The 15,665-nt window shown below is 44.6% G+C and overlaps 1 protein-coding gene across 11 annotated transcripts in view; it reads left to right on the top strand.

Annotated features, from left to right (window-relative positions):
- Window positions 1–15,665, top strand: part of DLGAP3 (DLG associated protein 3) — a 764,134-nt gene that overhangs the window by 313,457 nt on the left and 435,012 nt on the right. The gene's annotated exons all lie outside the window — the stretch shown is intronic.

Genomic DNA, 15,665 nt, shown 5'->3' with positions numbered 1-15,665 from the left:
TCAGGTGTGGGCTCTAGGGTTGAGTGACTTTTACTTTTATAGGATCGGGTCGGGTTTCACGAAACCCGACTTTTTCAAAAGTCGGGTCGAGTGAAATCGGCCGATCCTATAGAAAAGTCGGGGTCGGGGTCGGCCGAAACACGAAACCCAATGCAGTGCATTGGGTTTCCAATGGTTCCCAGGGTCTGAAGGAGAGAAAACTTTCCTTCAGGCCCTGGGATCCATATTTAAGTGTAAAATCAAGAATTAAAATAAAAAATATTGCTATACTCACCCTCGGACGCGCCCTGGTACTAACCAGCAGCCTTCCTTCCTTAGAATCAGCGCATGAAGGGCCTTAGATGACGTCGCGGCTTGTGATTGGTCGCGCGACCGCCCATGTGACCGCTCGCGCGACCAATCACAAGCCGCGACGTCACCAAAGGTCCTTCAAGCGCTGATTCTTAGGAAGGAAGGCTGCCGGAAAGAAGCAGGATGCGTCCGAGGGTGAATATATATCTAATAGGAATATACTCACCCTCGGACGCGCCCTGCTTCTTTCCGGCAGCCTTCCTTCCTAAGAATCAGCGCTTGAAGGACCTTCGGTGACGTCGCGGCTTGTGATTGGTCGCGCGAGCGGTCACATGGGCGGTCGCGCGACCAATCACAAGCCGCGACGTCATCTAAGTCCCTTCACGCGCTGATTCTAAGGAAGGAAGGCTGCCGGTTAGTACCAGGGCGCGTCAGAGGGTGAGTATAGCAATATTTTTTATTTTAATTCTTTATTTTACACTTAAATATGGATTCCGATACCGATTTCCGATATTGCAAACATATCGGAACTCGGGATCGGAATTCCGATACCAGATTCAGAAGATCGCCGACCTCATGGCCGACCCCACACAGGGGTCGGGTCGGGTTTCATGAAACCCGACTTTGCCAAAAGTCGGCGACTTCTGAAAATGGCCGACCCGTTTTGCTCAACCCTAGTGGGCTCTAGTATGTTTTGCTGAAAGATGAAATCCTTCTTCATCTTCAGCTTTTTAGCAGAGGTCGGAAGGTTTTGTTGCAGCGTTGTCAGATGTTTAGAACTGTTCATAATTCTCACGGTTCCAGGTATGAAAAACAACACCAAAGCATAATTCCAAATCATAAACGATAAGATGTTCACAATAATAGAACCACAATATTATAGTTTTGTTATTTATTTATTACCATGATGTGTGTGGTATCAAACCCGAACAGTGACACAGACTTTCTTGAAAACTCTGTGTTTGGGATCTGTGCCCGATCAATAGACCTAGAACTCTACTGTCCGGGTTCACTCATCACTACCTAATATTTGTCATTCCTCTAGTCAGATTAGATTTTTTCATTTTATAATTTGTATTTCTTTCTTTGCCTTTATCTAGGGTTACGGCTTAGGCTATGTGCACACATTGCGGAATTGCCACGAAAATTTCCGCTGCAATTCTGCAACTCCGTGCCGTGGGAAATACGCATGTGGAATTGGCATGCGTATTCTCGCTAAACACTAGCGTTTTGCAAGCGTAATTAGCTTGCAGAATGCTAGCGTTTTGCAAGTGATCTGTAGCAGCGCTTGGAAAAACGATTGACAGGTTGGTCACACTTGTCAAAGATAGTGTTTGATCAGTGTGACCAACTTTTTACTATTGATGCTGCCCATGTAGCATCAATAGTAAAAGATAGAATGTTAAAAATGATTAAAAAAAATTAAAAATCGTGATATTCTCACCTTCCGGCGGCCCCCGCAGCCTTCCCGCCAGGGGGCCAGGTGCCAGCAGTGGGCCCCCCTCGCCGTCATCAGAAGATCAGCTGTACCGGCATTAAGCCGATACAGCTGATCGCAATGATGGGAGAAGGAGCGCTGCGCTCCTCCCATCATCCCCCTCTAAGTGTCGGCGGCTGACGTCACCAACACTGACAGCGGGTGCGATGACGTCACTGCCCGGCACCCCCTGTCAGGAGATCAGTGGGAGCAGCACAGGAACCAGGAAGAAGAGAGGTGAGTATTTATTTATTTATTTTTTAATGGGTGCTGCTGCCTTATTACAGGGTCTGACTATAGGGGTGCTGCCTTATTACAGGGTCTGCCTATAGGGGTGCTGCCTTATTACAGGGTCTGACTATGGGGGGCTGCCTTATTACAGGGTCTGACTGTGGTGGCTGCTTTATTATAGGGTCTGCCTATAGGGTGGCTGCCTTATTACAGGGTTTGCCTATAAAGGTGTGCTGCCTTATTACAGGGTCTGACTATGGTGGCTGCCTTATTACAGGGTGTGACTATAGGGGTGCTGCCTTATTACAGGGTCTGCCTATAGGGGTGCTGCCTTATTACAGGGTATGACTATGGAGGTGCTGCCTTATTACAGGGTCTGACTGTGGTGGCTGCCTTATTACAGGGTCTGACTGTGGTGGCTGCCTTATTACAGGGTCTGACTATAGGGGTGCTGCCTTATTACAGGGTCTGCCTATAGGGGTGTTGCCTTATTACAGGGTCTGACTATGGAGGTGCTGCCTTATTACAGGGTCTGCCTATGGGGGAGCTGCTTTTTTACAGGGTCTGACTAAGGGGGCTGCCTTATTACTGAGTCTGACTATGGGGGTGCTGCCTTATTACAGGGTCTGCCGCCTTATTACAGGGTCTGACTATAGGGGTGCTGCCTTATTACAGGGTCTGACTATGGGGGTGCTACCTTATTACTGGGTCTGCCTATGGGGGAGCTGCCTTATTACAGGGTCTGACTAAAGGGGCTGCCTTATTACAGAGTCTGACTATGGGGTTGCTGCCTTATTACAGGGTCTACCTATAGGGGTGCTGCCTTATTACAACAGGGTCTGACTATGGGGGCTGCCTTATTACAGAGTCTGACTATGGGGGTGCTGCCTTATTACAGGGTCTGCTGCCTTATTACAGGATCTGCCTATGGGGGTGCTGCCTTATACTACAGAGTCTATCTATGGGGGTGCTGCCTTATACTACAGGGTCTGCCTATGGGGACTGCCATATGCTATAGATTCTGCCTATGGGGAGTGCATTATTCTATACTAGATGGTGGCCTGATTCTAACGCATCGGGCATTCTAGAGTATGCATGTCCACGTAGTATATTGCACAGCCCACGTAGTATATTGCCCAGCCACGCAGTATATTGCACAGCCACGTAGTATATTGCTCAGTTACGTAGTATATTGCCCAGTGATGTAGTAAATTGCCCAGTGACGTAGTATATTGCCCAGACACGTAGTATATTGCCCAGTGACATAGTATATTGCCCAGTGACGTAGTATATTGCCCAGTGACGTAGTATATTGCCCAGCCACGTAGTATATTGCCCAGCCACGTAGCATATTGCCCAGCCACGTAGTATATTGCCCAGCCATGTAGTATTTTGCCCAGCCACGTAGTATATTGCCCAGTGACGTAGTATATTGTGCAGCCACATAGTATATTGGCCAGTTACATAGTATATTGCCCAGTCACATAGTATACTGCCCAGCCATGTAGTATATTGCCCAGTTACCTAGTATATTGCCTAGTGACGTAGTATATTGCGCAGCCACGTAGTATATTGGCCAGTTACGTAGTATATTGCCCAGTCACGTAGTATATTGCCCAGCCATGTAGTATATTGCCCAGTTCCATAGTATATTGCCTAGTGACGTAGTATATTGCGCAGCCACGTAGTATATTGGCCAGTTACGTAGTATATTGCCCAGTCACGTAGTATATTGCCCAGTCACGTAGTATATTGCCCAGTCACGTAATATATTGCCCAGTTACGTAGTATATTGCCCAGTGACATAGTATATCGCACAGCAACGTAGTATACAGCACAGAGCCACGTAATATATTGGCCAGTAACATAGTATATTGCCCAGTGACGTAGTGTATTGCCGAGTGACATAGTATACAGCACAGAGCCACGTAGTATATTGCACAGCGAAGTAGTGTACAGCACAGAGCCACATAGTATATTGGCCAGTCACGTAGTATATTGCCCAGCTACGTAGTATATTGCCCAGCCAGGTTTGTCACAGGTGAAAAAATTAAAAATAAACACATACTCACCTTTCTGAAGGCCCCTTGTAGTCCACGGCAGCATCCGGTCCAAGCGTTGGTATGGACGCAGGACCTGTGATGGCGTCGTGGTCACATGACTGTGACATTATGGCAGGTCTTTCTAGCGCAGGCGCGCAGGGCCTGTGATGACGCCGCGGTCCCATGACCATGACGTCATGGCAGGTCCTTGTCGCGCAGGCGCGCAGGGCCTGTTATGACGTCGCAGTCACATGACCGTGACGTCATGGCAGGTCCTTCTGCCATACCATCTTTGCCACCGGAAACTGCAGCGGAAGATGGCGGCCGGCGGGAGCGGCTCAGCGGACTATGGAGGGTGAGTATAGCAGGTTTATTTTTTTATTATTATTTTTAACATTACATTTTTTACTATTGATGCCATATAGGCAGCGTCAATAGTAAAAAGTTGGGGACACACATTGTTAATAGTGGCGGTAACGGAGTGTGTTACCCGTGGCATAACGCGGTCCGTTACCGCCGGCATTAACCCTGTGTTAGCGGTGACCGGAGGGGACTATGCGGGCAACAGGCACTGACTGCGGGGAGTAAAGAGCGGCCATTTTCTTCCGGACTGTGCCCGTCGCTGATTGGTCGCGGCAGCCATGACAGTCAGCTGGCGAGACCAATCAGCAAATGAATAACCGTGACAGAAGGACAGACAGACAGATGGAAGTGACCCTTAGACAATTATATATATAGATTATGGACTATTTGGTGCATTATGCTACTATATATAGAGGCTATCTAGGGGGCCATCATACAGTATGGAGATTACAGTGTGGGGGTCATTGTACATTGTTGGAGCCATCAAACAGTTTGGGGGCTACTGTTATGGCTGGCAATCAGGCAACACAGCGTGCAGTAATCAGCGCACATACAGAGATCTGGCAATAACCAAAAACAATAGGACGAGCTCTGAGACGTGGAATCTCTGTAGACTGCAGTACCTGATCTATCCTCACACAACTATAAGCAGCAGTGGATTGCGCCTATAACTACCTATGCAACTCGGCACTGCCTGAGGAGCTGACTAGCCTGAAGATAGAAATACAAGCCTGACTTACCTCAGAGAAATACCCCAAAGGAATAGGCAGCCCCCCACATATAATGACTGTTAGCAAGATGAAAAGACAAACGTAGGAATGAAATAGATTCAGCAAAGTGAGGCCCGATATTCTAGACAGAGCGAGGATAGCAAAGAGAACTATGCAGTCTACAAAAACCCTAAAACGAAAACCACGCAAAGGGGCAAAAAGACCCACCGTGCCGAACTAACAGCACGGCGGTGCACCCCTTTGCTTCTCAGAGCTTCCAGCAAAAGTTAATAGCAAGCTGGACAGAGAAAACAAACTAGAAGCACTTATCTAGCAGAGCAGCAGGCCCAAGGAAAGATGCAGTAGCTCAGATCCAACACTGGAACATTGACAAGGAGCAAGGAAGACAGACTCAGGTGGAGCTAAATAGCAAGGCAGCCAACGAGCTCACCAAAACACCTGAGGGAGGAAGCCCAGAGACTGCAATACCACTTGTGACCACAGAAGTGAACTCAGCCACAGAATTCACAACAGTACCCCCCCCTTGAGGAGGGGTCACCGAACCCTCACCAGAACCCCCAGGCCGACCAGGATGAGCCACATGAAAGGCACGAACAAGATCTGGGGCATGGACATCAGAGGCAAAAACCCAGGAATTATCTTCCTGAGCATAACCCTTCCATTTGACCAGATACTGGAGTTTCCGTCTAGAGACACGAGAATCCAAAATCTTCTCCACAATATACTCCAATTCCCCCTCCACCAAAACAGGGGCAGGAGGCTCCACAGATGGAACCATAGGTGCCACGTATCTCCTCAACAACGACCTATGGAATACATTATGTATGGAAAAGGAGTCTGGGAGGGTCAGACGAAAAGACACCGGATTGAGAATCTCAGAAATCCTATACGGACCAATAAAACGAGGTTTAAATTTAGGAGAGGAAACCTTCATAGGAATATGACGAGAAGATAACCAAACCAGATCCCCAACACGAAGTCGGGGTCCCACACGGCGTCTGCGATTAGCGAAAAGCTGAGCCTTCTCCTGGGACAAGGTCAAATTGTCCACTACCTGAGTCCAGATCTGCTGCAACCTGTCCACCACAGAATCCACACCAGGACAGTCCGAAGACTCAACCTGTCCTGAAGAGAAACGAGGATGGAACCCAGAATTGCAGAAAAATGGAGAGACCAAGGTAGCCGAGCTGGCCCGATTATTAAGGGCGAACTCAGCCAACGGCAAAAATGACACCCAATCATCCTGGTCAGCGGAAACAAAACATCTCAGATATGTTTCCAAGGTCTGATTGGTTCGTTCGGTCTGGCCATTAGTCTGAGGATGGAAGGCCGAGGAGAAAGATAGGTCAATGCCCATCCTACCACAAAAGGCTCGCCAGAACCTCGAGACAAACTGGGAACCTCTGTCAGAAACAATATTCTCAGGAATGCCATGTAAACGAACCACATGCTGGAAGAACAAAGGCACCAAATCAGAGGAGGAAGGCAATTTAACCAAGGGCACCAGATGGACCATTTTAGAAAAGCGATCACAGACCACCCAAATGACTGACATCTTTTGAGAAACGGGAAGGTCAGAAATGAAATCCATCGAAATATGTGTCCAAGGCCTCTTCGGGACCGGCAAGGGCAAAAGCAACCCACTGGCACGTGAACAGCAGGGCTTAGCCCTAGCACAAATTCCACAGGACTGCACAAAAGCACGCACATCCCGTGACAGAGACGGCCACCAGAAGGATCTAGCAACCAACTCCCTGGTACCAAAGATTCCTGGATGACCGGCCAGCACCGAACAATGAAGTTCAGAGATAACTTTACTAGTCCACCTATCAGGGACGAACAGTTTCTCGGCCGGACAACGATCAGGTTTATTAGCCTGAAATTTCTGCAACACTCTCCGCAAATCAGGGGAGATGGCAGACACAATGACTCCTTCCTTGAGGATACTCGCCGGCTCAGATAACCCCGGAGAGTCGGGCACAAAACTCCTAGACAGAGCATCCGCCTTCACATTTTTAGAGCCCGGAAGGTATGAAATCACAAAATCAAAACGAGCAAAAAATAACGACCAACGGGCCTGTCTAGGATTCAAGCGCTTGGCAGACTCAAGATAAGTAAGGTTCTTATGATCAGTCAAAACCACCACGCGATGCTTAGCACCCTCAAGCCAATGACGCCACTCCTCGAATGCCCACTTCATGGCCAGCAACTCTCGGTTGCCCACATCATAATTACGCTCAGCAGCAGAAAATTTCCTGGAAAAGAAAGCACATGGTTTGAACACTGAGCAACCAGAACCTCTCTGTGACAAAACCGCCCCTGCACCAATCTCAGAAGCATCAACCTCGACCTGGAACGGAAGAGAAACATCAGGTTGACACAACACAGGGGCACAGCAAAAACGACGCTTCAACTCCTGAAAAGCTTCCACGGCAGCAGAAGACCAATTAACCAAATCAGCACCCTTCTTGGTCAAATCGGTCAATGGTCTGGCAATGCTAGAAAAATTACAGATGAAGCGACGATAAAAATTAGCAAAGCCCAGGAATTTCTGCAGACTTTTTAGAGATGTCAGCTGAGTCCAATCCTGGATGGCCTGAACCTTAACCGGATCCATCTCGATAGTAGAAGGGGAAAAGATGAACCCCAAAAATGAAACTTTCTGCACACCGAAGAGACACTTTGATCCCTTCACGAACAAGGAATTAGCACGCAGTACCTGGAAAACCATTCTGACTTGCTTCACATGAGACTCCCAATCATCTGAGAAGATCAAAATGTCATCCAAGTAAACAATCAAGAATTTATCCAGATACTCACGGAAAATGTCATGCATAAAAGACTGAAAAACAGATGGAGCATTGGCAAGTCCGAACGGCATCACCAGATACTCAAAATGACCCTCGGGCGTATTAAATGCCGTTTTCCATTCATCTCCCTGCCTGATTCTCACCAGATTATACGCACCACGAAGATCAATCTTAGTAAACCAACTAGCCCCCTTAATCCGAGCAAACAAGTCAGAAATCAATGGCAAGGGATACTGAAACTTAACAGTGATCTTATTAAGAAGGCGGTAATCAATACACGGTCTTAGCGAACCATCCTTCTTGGCTACAAAAAAGAACCCTGCTCCCAATGGTGACGACGATGGGCGAATATGTCCCTTCTCCAGGGACTCCTTCACATAACTGCGCATAGCGGTGTGTTCAGGTACGGACAAATTAAATAAACGACCCTTAGGGAATTTACTACCAGGAATCAAATCGATAGCACAATCACAATTCCTATGCGGAGGTAGGGCATCAGACTTGGACTCTTCAAATACATCCTGAAAGTCCGACAAGAACTCTGGGATGTCAGAAGGAATGGATGACGAAATAGACAAAAATGGAACATCACCATGTACTCCCTGACAACCCCAGCTGGTTACCGACATAGAGTTCCAATCCAATACTGGATTATGGGTTTGTAGCCATGGCAACCCCAACACGACCACATCATGCAAATTATGCAGTACCAGAAAGCGAATAACTTCCTGATGTGCAGGAGCCATGCACATGGTCAGCTGGGCCCAGTACTGAGGCTTATTCTTGGCCAAAGGTGTAGCATCAATTCCTCTCAACGGAATAGGACACCGCAAAGGCTCCAAGAAAAATCCACAACGTTTAGCATAATCCAAATCCATCAGATTCAGGGCAGCGCCTGAATCCACAAACGCCATGACAGAATACGATGACAAAGAGCACATTAAGGTAATGGACAAAAGGAATTTGGACTGTACAGTACCAATAACGGCAGAGCTATCGAACCGCCTAGTGCGTTTAGGACAATTAGAAATAGCATAAGTAGAATCACCACAATAGAAACACAGTCTGTTCAAACGTCTGTGTTCTTGCCGTTCTACTTTAGTCATAGTCCTGTCGCACTGCATAGGCCCAGGTTTACTCTCAGACAATACCGCCAGATGGTGCACAGATTTACGCTCGCGCAAGCGACGACCGATCTGAATGGCCAAGGACATAGACTCATTCAAACCAGCAGGCATAGGAAATCCCACCATTACATCCTTAAGAGCTTCAGAGAGACCCTTTCTGAACAAAGCCGCTAGTGCAGATTCATTCCACAGAGTGAGTACTGACCACTTCCTAAATTTCTGACAATATACTTCTACATCATCCTGACCCTGGCATAAAGCCAGCAGATTTTTCTCAGCCTGATCCACTGAATTAGGCTCATCGTAAAGCAATCCCAGCGCCTGGAAAAATGCATCAACATTACTCAATGCAGAATCTCCTGGTGCAAGAGAAAACGCCCAGTCCTGTGGGTCGCCGCGCAAAAAAGAAATAATAATCAAAACCTGTTGAATAGGATTACCAGAAGAATGAGGTTTCAAGGCCAAAAATAGCTTACAATTATTTCTGAAGCTCAGGAATTTAGTTCTGTCACCAAAAAACAAATCAGGAATCGGAATTCTTGGTTCTAGCATCGATTTCTGATCAATAGTATCTTGAATCTTTTGTACATTTACAACGAGATTATCCATTGAGGAGCACAGAGCCTGAATATCCATGTCCACAGCTGTGTCCTGAAGCACTCTAATGTCTAGGGGAAAAAAAAGACTGAAGACAGAGCTAAGAAAAAAAAATGATGTCAGGATTTCTTTTTTCCCTCTATTGGGAATCATTGGTGAGGCTCCTTGTACTGTTATGGCTGGCAATCAGGCAACACAGCGTGCAGTAATCAGCGCACATACAGAGATCTGGCAATAACCAAAAACAATAGGACGAGCTCTGAGACGTGGAATCTCTGTAGACTGCAGTACCTGATCTATCCTCACACAACTATAAGCAGCAGTGGATTGCGCCTATAACTACCTATGCAACTCGGCACTGCCTGAGGAGCTGACTAGCCTGAAGATAGAAATACAAGCCTGACTTACCTCAGAGAAATACCCCAAAGGAATAGGCAGCCCCCCACATATAATGACTGTTAGCAAGATGAAAAGACAAACGTAGGAATGAAATAGATTCAGCAAAGTGAGGCCCGATATTCTAGACAGAGCGAGGATAGCAAAGAGAACTATGCAGTCTACAAAAACCCTAAAACGAAAACCACGCAAAGGGGCAAAAAGACCCACCGTGCCGAACTAACAGCACGGCGGTGCACCCCTTTGCTTCTCAGAGCTTCCAGCAAAAGTTAATAGCAAGCTGGACAGAAAAAACAGAAAACAAACTAGAAGCACTTATCTAGCAGAGCAGCAGGCCCAAGGAAAGATGCAGTAGCTCAGATCCAACACTGGAACATTGACAAGGAGCAAGGAAGACAGACTCAGGTGGAGCTAAATAGCAAGGCAGCCAACGAGCTCACCAAAACACCTGAGGGAGGAAGCCCAGAGACTGCAATACCACTTGTGACCACAGAAGTGAACTCAGCCACAGAATTCACAACAGGCTACTAAGGAGTCAGTATATTATGTGGGTGCATTATACTGTGTATAAGAGAGCATCATGTTGTGTATAGGGGAGTTGTACAGGGGGAGACTCGGGACTTTATTAAATGTAAAGTTGGCACTTATTGTTATAGGGGAACTTAGGTTACTGTGGCTATCAAGTGGCACCCAGGGCATTATTACTTTCTAGGGACAAAATATGGGTACTGTTTTCTAGGGCATTTGCACCCGATATTACTATACTTATAGATGGGTGCTTTAGAATTTAGGGGGCACAGAGAACCACACAGCAGGTGCAGTAATAGGGACACATATGGCAGCAGCGGCTCTGTATTGGGGTATCAGGTGCAGTAATAGGGACACATATGGCAGCAGTGGCTCAGTATTGTGGTATCAGGTGCAGTAATAGGGACATACGGCAGCAGCGGCTCAGTATTGGGGTAGCATATGCAGTAATAGGGGCACATACGGCAGCAGCGGCTCAGTATTGGGTATCAGTTGCAGTAATAGGGACACATACGGCAGCAGCGGCTCAGTTTTGGGGTATCAGGGGCAGTAATAGGGACACATCCGGCAGCAGCAGCTCAGTATTGGGGTATCAGGGGCAGTAATAGGGACATATAGGGCAGCAGTGGCTCAGCATTGGAGTGTCATCAGGATGAGGAGTTTGTGCAGGTTGGGAATAGATGGTGATGGGGCTGGAATATGAGAAGTGAAATGTGTCTTTGTTGTATTCTGTGCAAACGAGTTGTAGCTGGAAGAAGTTGTCATCTCGGTCTGGGCCAGAAGGAAAAATGAACGATTCCATCAGAAAAGACGTCAGTGGTAAGACATTATCTGTAACTGTGCAGTGATCTGTTATATGTTCTGTAGGGCTGGTATTTACCACTGACCATCTGGCGGTAATATCCATATTGGTCGTTATATAGAGATTATCTTCAGTAACAGCGCGGTCATCTACTGAGGTTCTCCTCCAGTATTAGGGCACGTCACCGACTTGTAATCAAGGTTACCTGGTTAGGGGCCACTCAGAAGCTTCGCCCCCCTGGACCAAAACCCTAGCTACGGCTCTGGTCATCCCATTAAGGGAAAAAAACTACTGGACATGTGAAGAGAGCCTTATATGAAGACTGTAATTTAGAATTAGTACAAGATATGCGATTTAGTTACAGGTTTACTCTACTTCTTACTCTTTTGTGAAGAATATTTTTCTAAACTTTCAAACAGTGTTTTGAATTTTCCAACTATGTTGGTGACTCTGAAGATAACATTACTAAAGTGATTTTAATAGGTAGCTCACTTTGAAAGCAAGTTCAAAGATCTGCCTTGGTAACATTTCCAAATAGATAAAAAGTGGATGCCCGATCTGTGGACAGCATGTATGAGGCACTGGTTGTATTATCTCTGCCAGGTATGTTTCACTCTAAAATGCTGCAGCATTTATGAGAAAAACATACTTTAACCCTTTTACCCTCCTAAGCCTGTTTTCACCTTCATGACCAGGCCAAATTTTACAATTCTGACCAATGTTATCCTATGCGGTAATAACTCTAGAACGCTTCAACGGATCCCACTGATTCTGAGATTGTTTTCTCATGACACATCATACTTCATGATAGTGGTGACATTTGTTAGGTATGAAAATATAGGAAATTTGGCCAAAATTGTGAAAATTTAGCCATTTAAACAGAGTTATATCACACAAATTAGTTAGTAAATAACATTTACCACATGTCTACTTTACATCTGCATCATTTTTTAAACAGTTTTTTTGTTAGGCATTTGGAAAGTTTTAAAGTTGATCAGCAATTTCTCATTTTTCCAACAAAATTTACAAAACCATTTTTAGGAACTTTGGGGTACCTATATGACAGAAAATACCCAAAAATGACACCATTCTAAAAATTGCACCCTTCAAAGTCCTCAAACCACATTCAATAAGTTTATTAACTCTTCAGATGCTTCACAAGACTGTTAATATGAGGCATACAGGTAGGACTAGTGTAACATTTCTATTACGTATTAATAGTACATATATATCCTGGGGGGGTGACAGATTCCCTTTAACAATCTGGTGAACCCGGGCAGCATAGAGCAGTCTTACTCCTTACACGCCACAGGACCCCATAGATCCTGATTCCTCTTAATAAATTTCATTTTAGTTTGAACTTGACTCCCTTATCGTTCTCCACCACCCCATTCTTTCTCCTTTAATTGCATTATTATTTTTTTTACTTTAAAACATTCAAAAAAAATCAACAGATAAAAGGTGGTCACACGTACTGCATGGTAGGAGATTAATAAAGTTCTGTGCCTGTGAGGGGGGAGGAGGACATTCTTATGATGATATACTCCGTTACTCTAGTAACCTCCTGCCCCCAGCAAGAATAGAAAAACATATAATGAATCTATCGAGTGACAGTAAAACAATGAGTATCCACATCAGTATCCTCTACTTATTATTTTTTATTAAAAATTTTTATATGATCATATCTACCGGTATAGAGAATATACAGTAATATCACATCTTTTCCTGTTCACATTGATAAAATCGTGTGCATATACTGAGATATATACTTAATTATGCATTGATATTATATTGTTCTTGAATTGCTACTCATCGATGTGTCTTATAATGATTGATGTCACATTAGCATTCACTTCTCGCACTTATGCAGTCTATGGGTGTTTTTTCTGCGTTCCTTAGTGACTTTTGATTGAAGTTGTCCATATAGATGAGCACTACGGCACTTTATTGGCTCTCTGTTAGATAGACTGATTGGCGGTTTTGCAATAGACAGCACTAAATATGTCCCTCAGCAGACATTTTTACACGTTTTACCTGATACCGAACCACAGTGCGCCTGTCCTCTGCTGTCTGTGCTCCGGGGCATTGCGGATGGCGCCCGGAAATGAAGAGTGCGGTCCAGTGACGTCATTGCAATGAAGCTGTGAACTGCAGCGCCATGGTGGATGCCAGAAGTGATGCAACCCCCGGCGAGACGGATGGAACACATGCGCTGCAATCAGTGGCAAATTTAGGTTAATTGGGGATTCTATAAGAAGATGTCTCACACACTTTACAGCACCGCCCCATGACGAAGCTGATGCGAAACGCGCGTTGGGGCTACGGTGTGGACCCCTCGATACTGCAGAATAGGTAAGGAACACAGGGCTGGGAGGACTTCATAATGATGGAACATTCTGGGTTCGTAAATGGACCTGCATATTAGTTATACCTACCACCCTGTCCTGGTGCTTTCTCCCTTCTACTTAGTATGCACTGTGCACTTTACTGATGTATCTGTATGTGGTATCATAGGTGGTCACACTGTTTTTCTGTGCTATCTTAGCTTCCCTTGCTGAATCTGTAAACCAATTTGTGATTTTTGATTTAAACTCTATTTCTTTATTATGATTTAATTTGTAATAAATTTATACCTTTTTAAATATAAATACGGTAATCTGGATTTGTACTCCACTTTCCTGGGGTGTCTTGATTCATGTTTTGGAGTGTCCAATTAGTATTTTAGTCTGGTCTTTCTGGTACTAGCTCCTCCACTTGGTGTTGGACATGTATAAGAGATCTGTTCTTATGCTTTCCATCTTGGGCTGTATTTATTGTTATTGATTGTTACCTGCACTATTGTCAGTACCTCCATTATTTGATAAACCCCATTGATTATCTGCACAATGATTATTAATTCTTACTGATAAATTATGTATGAATGAGATTGTTCAGTAGATGGCACTTTTATTGAATACTGCACTTCCATGTATGACAAGTAACACTGAGCACTTTATTGGTATGAACTAGTGAGAAATTACACACTTGCAACAGCGCAAAACACTTTAGTACATGCAACAGAAATTGTCAATGTAATTATATGAAGTGGTCATTGTTGTGACAGTGTATGTTAGCTGAGTATTATCATATACACTTGTATCTCCTTGGAAAAACCCCAAAGGGAAAATGCATCAATTTTTTTTTTCTTTTCTAAAGTGTGGGATTTTCCGCATTTAACATTGGTTGTCCTGGAGTTACATTACAGGCTTCTAATATACATTGGTATACAAGGTTACTGAGGTACCAACTGTTGTGTCTTTTATTATCATTTTTTCCTGATCATAGTTTTTTCTGACTTCCATTACCCTCCCTATCTGCAAATTTCAGGTGTTTGTCATTACAAATAAGGTCAGGCTAGGGCCAGCCACCGTTGAGCGGGGGCATCATTTGTGCATAATGGTGCCAACCTCCACAGGCAGGCAGGATACAGTTTCCCATTAGGGCACTGTAGGCTATATATTTTCCCACACTGGTCCAAGAGTGTTTTGGGATATGCCTAGGTAGATATCTGGATCTTATCTATTTTTGTCTACTCAGTAGACTTTTAATGCATATCTAATAAACTGTGTTTTATAGGCAGTACTTTTTCTTTCTGTGAACACCTTGAACTTAACATAAATTATAACCTAAACTTAACAAGCTGATATCATCACAATTGAAAGGAGAAATTAAAAAATAAAAAGATCTTTAAGGTTCCTACATAAGAAATAAATAATGTCTGGATGAGGGAGGTAGTTAATCATGCAGATCCTTATCTAGCAGAAAAAATATTCAATCATTAATTACCATCAATAATCTTCCTCCTTCTGCATGTCCCATAATCAAATCTGCCCAAGGTTAATTCCGGACTTGATTGGTTTGCTTCCCTCTTTGTATTAGGAGATAGTAAAGAGACATGTTCTCTCTTAAGGGCATGTCTATAGGAGTCCTTGGGAACATGAATGGATAGCCCCATCTCTGAAACCTTTCGTTTAGATGTGATTTTTGTGATTTGAATACTTCCAAATACAAGCGATTCCTCTTCAGGGGAATACTGCCCTTTAGGGAACCCTTTAATTTGGATCCTCACTTTCATTCATAACCACTTTGCTGACATTATTTGACGGTTTAACCACCATTTTCCATTTTCATCTAACTGTCATATGGTTTGTAACGCATATAATAAATTACCATAGTTAACAGATGAATGAATGCGTGTCATTTCATCTGTTAATAACTTAGAAATGTATTG

The sequence above is a fragment of the Ranitomeya imitator genome, chromosome 3, assembly GCF_032444005.1.
Source record: "Ranitomeya imitator isolate aRanImi1 chromosome 3, aRanImi1.pri, whole genome shotgun sequence".
Classification (NCBI taxonomy): Eukaryota; Metazoa; Chordata; class Amphibia; order Anura; family Dendrobatidae; genus Ranitomeya; species Ranitomeya imitator.
This window is presented reverse-complemented; position numbering and strand designations above follow the sequence as displayed.